This window comes from Chiloscyllium plagiosum, chromosome 19 (genome assembly GCF_004010195.1).
Source record: "Chiloscyllium plagiosum isolate BGI_BamShark_2017 chromosome 19, ASM401019v2, whole genome shotgun sequence".
In the NCBI taxonomy this organism is placed as follows: Eukaryota; Metazoa; Chordata; class Chondrichthyes; order Orectolobiformes; family Hemiscylliidae; genus Chiloscyllium; species Chiloscyllium plagiosum.
Genome location: NC_057728.1, coordinates 34,587,805 through 34,598,737, shown reverse-complemented (window position 1 = coordinate 34,598,737; position 10,933 = coordinate 34,587,805). Strand labels below are relative to the sequence as shown.

Sequence of the window (10,933 nt, the reverse complement as noted above, 5' to 3'; positions counted from 1 at the left end):
TCTCCTGTTCCCTGGATGCTGCCTGACCTGCTGCGCTTTTCCAGCAACACATTTTCAGCTAAATGCAGTATAAGCCATGTTGCACAAATACAATAGAAGATCGTGGTAGGCTTACTGAAACCTTACACTCCCCGCCCCACATAATCACCCAAGAAAGGCAGAAATGCATAGAAAAGATTGTTGTCAAATACTTACAAAACGAGAGGAAATCAGGTCCGTGCCCCTGTGCAGCCTATGAGACACTGGATTGGCTTTGTGAATTGTGGTTGCTGGTGGCAATTTCAAGGTCGCCTGTGATTATTTCTGCTTCACAGAGATAACTGATCAATCCATAATGACCAATGACCTGGTCAAGGTTGCTTGTGGCCAAGATTTGTATTTGACATTGTTAGTCACTGCGTGTTTTGCAGTGCGTAGAATTCTACGATTACAGATATCTTAAATCTGTACTGTGGAAGTGCCTAGTTAATGCAATTGTACCTTGAAGGCCCTCATATCACTTACAAATCCAGCCTGCATTCTCAGGCAGAAAAATCATCACTGAACCTCCCAACCTGGCGTGGTGACTGCCAGCTTTCATTTGAATTTTGGATGAGGATGCATTTTACAGGTTCAACTTGCTAATCTAGAGGAGCCCTTCATCAAACTTCCATGTTCCTTTTTGCTTTGCACTCCCTGTCAAGTCCATCCCCCATCCTCATGTTCCCATCCAAAACCTTTTTAAATCTTCACCTCCCAATATGTCCTCCTGAGCCCAAGGCCAATCATCATGATGCACTTTTCTCCGACCTGCCTCCCCCCAAAATCAGTGTGGTGGTGACTATTAATTGACAAGCCTTGTCCCCAACAACCCTAGTAATCTACGCCCTCAAATACACTATTGTTCCCTACCTTTATATATTGTGTTGCTTTCTTTCACAAGTATTGGCCCCTCTGCATCCCAGAGGGATCTCCACAATTGAAATCCTCACCTTTCCTGCCACATTAGTAGCCCTGGAAACCACCTGAATTTCCCTTCCTCCCACCAAGGACTGACCATGATCCACCCTCAGGGCTGATTGGAAAAACAGCCCCAACCGAATGAGTGACTAGACCCTTTACTAATCTCGATGCAGCTGCTTGACTGACTGAGCCCCCATTCCCAGACTGGCCGCACTGCACCTGCAGAACTGATTGTAGCACACTTTCATAATGACATGAAATCCCTGACACTCATCGCCACAAGCACTCGAATGATATCAGAAGCTGTCTTTGATAAACTGGTGGGAGGTGGGGAGGAATCCCCTGACTGGCAACTGTCCCCCTTGGCTGCTCTGAGCACTACTCTTTTTAGTTTTTGAGACATAGCCATATAGTCTCCATGTAAGAGTTGGCACATGCTGTAGGTGTGATATTGATGTAGCATGGTGTCATTCAGCAGCATGTTGAGCCCTTGACTGATCACTTCTGCTAATCAGCTGCCAGGCTTCATATCTGTGAAGGTGCAAGTTGTGATTGAGATAGCAATGTGTAAAGAAATACATGACAAGGCAGAAATGCAGTAAGAATCCATGCAGGCATACAATGAATAGTCACTAAAGGTACAAAGCTAAGAGCACTGAGGTGTGCTTTGCTCCAATCCATTAGATAGATGCTGTTTCTGCACACAGAGTGGTCTGGAGGCAGCAAAGTGTTAATATACTCCAAAATATAGTGCTCAAGTGATTGCCTGTACTCTAAGATGGAGACATACTGCAATTATGTGGTGGCTCTGGTGTTTTTCTGATGCCAAACTCCATGCATCGAGAAGACAGGCAATCAATGCCCATGCAGCTGGCCAAGATGGAGGCCTGGAGAGCAAGCTACAAGTTGGAGGTACCTGCTCAAGAATTATCACTTTTGTTTCTCTATGTCATATGTGAAAACAACAAACTGCAGATTTATGAGGCTAGAATAGGAAATCATGGGGTATAAATACATGTACGTCTCCCACAACTGACTAGTAAGATTCTGGTTTACTAAAACCTTGGGTAGAAAATCGACATTTTGTTCTCAACATCAAGAACCTCATTCTTCTGATCTCCCCATATTTTTTCCAAATGACTCACTGTTGCCCACTTCATTCAGGGGTTAGAAAAAATCCACCCAATTAATCTGTTGGTATCATAGATTAATAATAGAGTGGCTTCAAATGGTAAAGTAGTCCTTTCCAGGTCTTCAGGAATATTTCCAATGGCCTTGTAGTTTTAACAGCATTGTTGTAAGCAAGCTCTCATTTCCCAACAAGTACTAGTGTCTCTCAAGTGCCTAAGGTACCTCTTCGAGTCAGACAAACTGTGCCAAGTGAGCTCAAGTGTTAAAAAACATGAGTAATTGCAATCCCCAATATTCCATGACTACAAAAATAATTTATTAAAACATTATCAGGAAAATTATGTCAAGTTTTGTACAAATTTGGTGAAGTACAAACCTTGACATGCATGAAAACGCTCAAATATTTTTGAAATCAAACCAAAAACCCACTGTTTTGTTTTGTTTTTAAAAATCCAATGGTTACTTTGGAAACTTATAAAGTAATAGATAAAGGCTGAATTTTCGGATGTATTTCAGAAATAGTAAACAATCAAAACATAGAAAACATCCTGATTACATCAGCCTATCACTTTGGAAATAGTCTTTTCTCTACCTGCAATAAGGAAAATAGATGAACAGCATTTCACTCCTCTAGCAGACATTAGTCATTATCTCTCCCAACCTGGACTGCATAAACGCATACTGAAGGACTCAGTAGATTTCAGTTTTAGTACTTTGATGAAGAAAATAACAAAAAACATAAAATATACAGAAGAAAACAACAAACTTTGAATTGATTCATATAATGCTGGCACAGAAAAGGATTTCTTCCTCATTCATTTTTTTTCGACATATAGATAAATATCACAGCAGCAGTACAATAATGGAAAGCCAGATCAACTGCAATGTTCAAAACAACTACAAGCTTTAAAAACACCAGAGACTGACAGTACACAGATCAAATACATTCAATCTGTGTGCCTTCTCTTTGTTGGAAAAAAAGTAAATCAAAATCCATAACCATACTCTCTCAATATATTTCTCTACTCTAAATATTTTTCTGCTTTTCCCTTTAAGATGCAATGGTATTTTCCTCAATCCTTCACTGCAGCAAAATCTTTCTCCCTACTTGCTTAATGTCATCTTTGCTTGTTTTACGCTTTCACACGGATGTGAACATTGTGGGAGCAGCTAGATTTAAACTCATTCCTAACTATCATTGAGAAGACGAGAGTCAGCCATGTAGCTGTAGCTGAAGTGCTGTTTGGAATGTTAGATATCTATTTCTGATCAATACAATCACAACAAGGAGTCTTTCAGTGTTCACCAATGGATCACAGGATCAATTGAGGAAATAGGTGAAATTTCAATCTTTATATTATCAGAGAAAGAAAATGGGATATTAGAAAATGTGGTACTTCAATATTGATAGGTATGTTTATATTTTCATTAAATTTAATGGACTGATATTTTACTTCATTACTCTCCCAATTTCAAAAGATCAAAACAAAAATTATTCATGGACCAATTACTATTTATATTGGCTTTAATGCGACGAAAACTCCAGATTGCTTTACAGGGCATTTACTAACTAGCTGTGACAGCAAATCATCCAACAAGATATAACAGAAGAATGTCAAAGAGATAAGATTTTAATCACTGTGGAGAAAACAAAACAGTGGACAGGTTTAGGGATAGCATCACAGAGCTCAAAGCCAGGCAACTAAAGGCAAAACCACCAATGCCGAAGATGCCAGAAATAGAAGAGCATGGACATCTCGGAAAGTCTGTAAAATTTCATGAAATTTGTTCTTGTTTCTTTCAACTTCTATTCAAGGTTAAAGGGGTTGGCTAGCTCAGTTGGTTGGATGGCTGGTCAGTGTGACACCAACAATGTGGATTCAATTCCCACACTGGCTGAGGCTGTCCATGAAAACTCTGCCTTTTCAACCCAATTCCTCACCTGAGGCATAGTGACCCTCAGGTTAAACTCACTACCATTCTTCACTCCCCAATGAAAGAGCAATAGCCCTATAGTTTACTGTAAACTAACTGGAATCATGAAAGATCGCCTGGTATATGTTACAATCTCAGACTTTTTAAAAGAAATTATAACTCTTAAAGTCTACATATCACAAAGGCAGGCATTGAATAAACTAAACAAAATCAAAAGAGAGAGTAAAATGTTCAAAAAGAACACCAGTCCTCAAATGACCCTTCCGCTTCAAACCTTGCTGAAACGATAAGATCAGAATAGAACATAGGTGTAGTATTTGTAGAGGATAAGTGATACTGCTCTCAAAGTGTCATACAAGTTCAGCTTTTATTTCACAACTTTCAGAAGTTGGTCAACATGGGAATCAGAACCCAAAGACTTTAGATTGAAAAAATGAAAGTTTGTAAAAGTCTGTAAAAGAAATTCATTACTTAGAATACAACCACTATATGTCATCTTTGTTTGCCCCTCTGCGTGCTTTTGTATTATGTGGGAACAGCTAATATTGACCGAATATTGATTTTCAAATAAACTGCTTTTAACTGCATTCTTAAAACAAAACATCTTCAGCATGTCGGCACTGTAGCACTGTGGTTTATGTATTGGCATTACTTCAGCAGTTGTAAAACAAAATTGAATTAAAGCTATTAAAAAGGAAGAAAATTATTACCATGCTGATTGTTAAACATATCTAATTTTGAATCACACTACTGACTGACAATTAACAACTTCACGTCTTCAGAGCGCCAAATCTGCTCACTTCCACTGGGTGTGTGAAAAATAAAGATTGAACTGTTTAACTAGGGATGCCTGACTTTCAATAAGTTTATTCCCTATTGTAGTGACCAGAAATGATTGTATCCCTGGAGGTGTTCATGTTTGAATCATCCAGGGAGTGAAAAGAAAAGAACCAAGTTAGAGTAGTGAGAAAACAATACAATACATACTGAATAAGAAACAGGGCTCATTTGTGCCCATTCTACGTGTACTTAGAGTTAAAATCGTATCCACATACATTCTGTTGGAGGGCAAATTGTGATATTGTACTGTGACACCCTGCAAGTCCCTTTGCACATTATTATCCACAGCCAAAATATCTGTGCTGGAATATTAGCTTCGTGATCTTCAATTATAGTGCAAGACTGTGACTTGTGTTGCAATGGAAGCTGTAGTGTTGGTTCTCCAATATATGCTCCTCAAGTAGCGTGTAAAGGCTGTATTCAGCACAAACCTGCTGTCACCTCTTGAATGACTGCATTTGTCCTCCACCACCATGTTGCAACTACAGGCTGAGTACAGTATTAGAGTGCTAGGACAACCATGGGGCAGGGAAATGAGGCATTAAATTAATGCACAAGGCTGATTTGTTGACTTTCGTATGCAATATGACATGATTGTGTTCCTAAAACTAGGTGGAAATATTTATTTTAGTGTGGCTTTTATATTTGTATTGTGGTCAAATGAATGTGTGAAATTAGTAACAAGGAAGGTAACGTCATACAGCATGGTTACTTTAAATGTGCAAATGAAATGGATTGCCTCTTCCATACAGGAAAGGAAGGGCTGTGAGCTCTATGCAAAGCCCCATGATGAGTTGGTGCTGGGATGCCCCATTCTCTTGAACAATGACCAGAGGCTTTCTGGTAGGCTTCCAAATTCAACAACATTCCAGTCTGTTTAAGTCCCAACCTGAATTCACTCATATTTATGAGTGACTGTGACATCCAGTAAACTATTATCTGTGTTATCCATGTACCTGCCCTGGTTGTAGTCCACTTATGTCATTATTTCATGATGTGCAGATCCTGCCATTATAATATTCTTACACTGTGCATCTGAGATGGTGACTAAATGTGAAGCTGAATGACAATGTGTCTTCATCATCACTGGCTTCTTATTGTTCTTTCACTGGCTTGTTAGATGACATTTGCTGCATATCTAAATGGAACCTTGAAATCAGGGCAGTCACTCTGACCTCATCTCAGGACCTGAGCTCTTTCCTCCATGTTTGGACTCAGTCTGTAATACTGGGGACCTTGGGAGGAAACTGATATGGATTACTCACTGAGCATTTCTGGCTCAAGAGGGTTGTAAATGCTTCAGCGTTATCATTTGCTGAAATGCCAGTTTATTGAGATTGGGGATATTTATGGAGCTGCTCCTCCTCCACTTTGTTGTTCAATTGTCCTCCATTATTTTCAACTGGATCTGACAACATTGCAGAGCTTAGATTTAATCCATTCATAGTGGGATCACTTGTATCAATCTATCACATTCTGCTCCAGATGACTTAGCATGCTGTAGTTTAACCAGTTTGAAACCTCTTAGCTATGCCTGGGCTGCTCCTGACATGTCCTCTTTTCATCGATCCAAAGACAGCAATGTTGAGGGAAGTGGTCACTAGGCCATGTTTACTATAGTCCTTCAGGGTAGGAAATCTGCCATATGAACCTCATGTGGCCTACATATGATGCCAGATCAAAAGTAACTACCCTCTGAGAAATTACATTATATTAGTGAGTAAAACAAAAGTAAGTTTTTCCTTCTTTTTGATTCCTTCACCACCTCTCAAAGGTCACATGTTGCAGCTATGTCATTTAGGACTCGGCTTAGTAGTGGTGCCGCAGACTCACCGCTGTTAATGAACACTGAAGTCCTTTACCCAAAGTATGCGTGGCTTGTCAAGATTCGTGTTTCTTCCAAGTGGTGTTAAACATGAAGGATTATTGATTCATTTACTGAGATGGAGCAGTAGGCAATTATCAGCAGTGATTTCCTTGCCCATGTGTAACCTGATACCATGAGATTTCATGCAATCTGCAGTCAAAGTTGAGTACTGCCAGGACAACTCCTTCCTGACTGTATACCCTGTGCTACTGCATCTGTTAGGTTTATCCTGCCAGTGAGACTAATCATACATAGGAATGGTGATGATGGCGTCTGGGGCAGCGTTTGTGAGTCTGACTACCGCACCAATTCCTTGAGCAACAGCTCTCCCAATTTTGCACAAAAGTCAAAATGTTTGTCTGGGAGCTCCACAGGATTGATAGGTTGTGGCACTCATGAGCAGGAAGCTGTGAGGTTTCTTCAACCAGAGTGTAGAATCAGCACAAAGACATGCAGAATTCAAACTGAGAAGTAGCTTTAAATGATGTACGGAAAGTGAAATAAAGATTAGGTAATACCAATGGGATTAATTGGCTGAAACAAAGAAGTTTAAAAATTAGAAACCCAGCACTAATTTTCTTCAGCAGGAAATAAATCCACACTGCTAAATTAACTCACTAATTACAAGAGCAACAGTACCACTTTTTTCAGCTGTATGGAACCAGGAAGCACATATAGCAAATTCAAGTTGTTGATATCATTTCAATGCAAATCTGTTCAAAAAAATAAATCTTATGAAGCAGTAGAACCTTTCTGATAGCAACTTCTGTGTTTTCCTATTTAACTCCTTATGTTTGCATTTCAGAAACTTCCTTCCAGATTTCTTCCGCTATAACATTGATCACTGATTGCCTCTCTGGTACCTCTTTATTTTTAAATTCTTTCACAGGAGTTTGGAATCGTCAGCAAAGCCAGCATTTATTGCCCTTCCCTAACTGCCTCAATGAAGGCAGAGCTAAACCATTTTCTTGAATCGTTGCAATCCTAAATGTATAGGGACAACCACAATGCCATTAGGAACTGAGTTCAGGATTTTGAGTCAGTGGGAGTGAAGTAACAGCAATATAGTTCAAAGCCAGGATGGAGTTTAACTCAAAGGAGAATCTGTATGTGGTGGCCTTACCACGCAGTTGATGCATTTGACTTGTGAGGTGATTGAGGTAGTAGGTTTGGAAGGTGGTGCCGAAGGAGCCTTGGTGGATTTCTGCAATGCATATTGTAAATAGTACGTACTGCTGCCACTGTGCATCAGAGGTTATGGTAATTGGGGCGCTTATTAAGTGGATTGTTCTGGATTGTGTAAAGCTTCCTGATACTGTTGTAGCTGTGCTACCCAGGCATGTGGAGAATATTCCATCTGATTCCTGACTTTTGTCTTGTAGATGGTGGACAGGGTTTGAGGGGGAAAATCAGGAGGTGACGTTCTCATTCCAGAATTCGGAACATCAGACCTGCTGTTGTAGCTACAGTATTTATATGGCTGGTCCAGTTCTGTTTCTGTTCAATGGTAGCCCCCAACAAATTAATCGTGGTGAATTCAGTGACAGTAAGGAATATTCTCTTTTGCTGGAGATACTCATTGCCTGTCACTTGAAGCCTAAATTTTATTTGCCTAGCATGGTGTGTTACCCTGCTGTTGCTACATATGGATTTGGATTGCCTCAGTCTATATGGGGTCATGAATGGCGCTGAACATAATGCATCATCAGTGAAGATCCTCACAGCTGATCTTTTCGATATTTTTCAACAATCTGTTCAGGAACGTTATGACACCCCTCTGGAGCAGGCGGGACTTGAATGCAGGCCAAAGGTATGGACATTACCACTGCACCACAAGAGCCCAAGCATCTGACCCTGTAATAGAAGGATGATCATTCATAAAACAGCTGAAGGTGGTTAAGCCTAACATGCAAATGTTGCACATTTTTAAAAATTTCATGACTTAACTAACACAAGAAGCCATTTATCCAAGTTTGCTGGTATCAAAAAAGATACATATAGCAATCGGTACATAGAGGAGCATAAAATTACTGAGAAACTGATAGGTAAAATTAGTAGCTAAAATCATCAGATGAATTCTAACATAGTTGATGCATGAGGCCTTCCTTTTTGGTCCAAAATAGGATAATGTTTTAAATAAATTCTGAAATGCTATGAACAGTGGAGATTTAAAGGGTTTTAGGGTCCAAGAAAGCAGATTACTAAAATATGGCAGCCCCGACCCACAAGCTTCATTCCTAATGAAGGGCTTATGCCCGAAATGTCGATTCTCCTGCTCCTCGGATGCTGCCTAATCTGAAGTACTTTTCCAGCACCACACTCTCGACTCTGATCTTCAGCATCTGCAGTCCTCACTTTCTCCTACTAAAGTATAGAAGTCATGTACAAAAACTGATCACAAAGACAAACAGAATGACAGTCTTTATAGCCGTCGCAGGCTGGAATATAAGGGGGAGGAAGTTTTTTTCCAGCTATATAAAGCCTGGTTAGACCACATCTAGAACACTGTGTATACTTTTGGATGCCAAACCTTCAAAAGGAAATATTGGTTTCCAAAGACATGCAATGCAGACTCAACAAAATGTTCCCAGACTGCAGAGTTTTAAATTGGGCAGAGATTACAAAAGCTAGGCTCACTTTCTTGGAACACAGAATGTGAAGAGGTAATTGGATGGCATTTTTAAGAATTCTGAAAAAAAGTGATCATGGAAAATGTTTATATCTGTCTACCCTGATGGGGCTGTCTAAGACACAGAGACTTAACCTTAAAATCAGAGTCTGGCCATTCAGGAGTGAAGTTAAGAAATATTTTGCTACGTAAAGAGTTGTGAAAAAGTAAAATTTCTCCCACAATGAAATGAGTTATTGGTTTAATTAAATCAGACATTGATAAGATATTTGTCAGCTTAGGTTAGTAGGAATCAACAATAAAGGTTGCTGGATGGAGATCAGCAATGATTTTCTTGAATGGTAGCACATGCAAAAAGGCAAATGACATATTACTGTTCTGAGCCCCCTGTCTGTTTTCCCTTTTCTTGCTTTGATACCACTCCACTGCCCTCTAAGTCCCCCTTTACCTGTCCTCTTGCCTTTTGCTTCACAGTTCTCTTTTCATTCTTTTGCCCTGTATTCCCCTCCTCATCCTTTCAAATCCATCCTTGCTCCCACTCAGTCCTCCTCTCTGCATTTTCTCTCCCTTTTCTCATTTTACCAGCAACTCACACCCCTCCTCTTCTATTTCACCTTTCCTTTGCTCTGTTTCGTCCAACCATAACCTATATTTTTTATTTCCTTTTTCTTGTATTCAAGAGTGGCATAACCTGTTTCCCATTACCACTCCTCTCTCCCCTTTCTCTCATGTTTTCATCTCTCGTCCCTTCACTTTCTTCCCTCTTTCTCATATGGAAGGGATGAAACTTTTCTACAGCCTCTTTGGAATTTTACAGTTCCACAAAGTCCCTGAAATTAGCTTATAAATATGCATTCAGTAGGCAAATAAGTAAAAATGCCTTGATGCACTCGGATAACAATGCATCAGTGCCCACACTGAGGTATCGTTTAGAGAACAGAATTGAGCCTTTCGAATGAGCATTAGTGAAATACAGAATTCACTCTGCCAGAGTGCTACACCTACCAAATCAGTAATGATGACTAAATCACAAACAAAAGGGGTATTGTATAATACTCTTTGATGATTAACAAACAATAATATTGCACATGCAGAGCACAATGAACTCACTCTTGATCATGTGTATTGATGCACAGATAAAGTACTGGTCTCTGATAATGTGCAGGATTATATTAAAAATGTATCAGTAACTTTATTCATCTCAATCATTACTTGGATTTTTGCAAATGGTAGAAAGACATAAATGATGGAATCATTCTTTTTTCTGACTGAGATGTTTTGGTGGTAAATACATCATGGTGTTATTTTTATAACCTTAATTACCATAAGGAATATGTCATTCAGCCCCTCAAGTCTGCTCCACCATTCAACAGGATCCTGGCTGATCTGACACTCTCATGTCCACATTAGATTAGATTACGTACAGTGTGGTAACAGGCCCTTCGGCCCAACAAGTCCACACCGACCCGCCGAAGCGCAAACCACCCAGACCCATTCCTCTACATTTACCTCTTCACCTTAAACTACGGGCAATTTAGCAGGCCAATTCACCTAACCTGCACATTTTTTTGGATTGTGGGAGGAAACCC

The 10,933-nt window shown here is 39.8% G+C and overlaps 1 protein-coding gene across 3 annotated transcripts in view; it reads right to left on the bottom strand.

Moving 5' to 3' along the window:
- foxp2 (forkhead box P2) overlaps positions 1-10,933 on the bottom strand; it is a 789,456-nt gene that overhangs the window by 663,303 nt on the left and 115,220 nt on the right. The window lies entirely within an intron of this gene.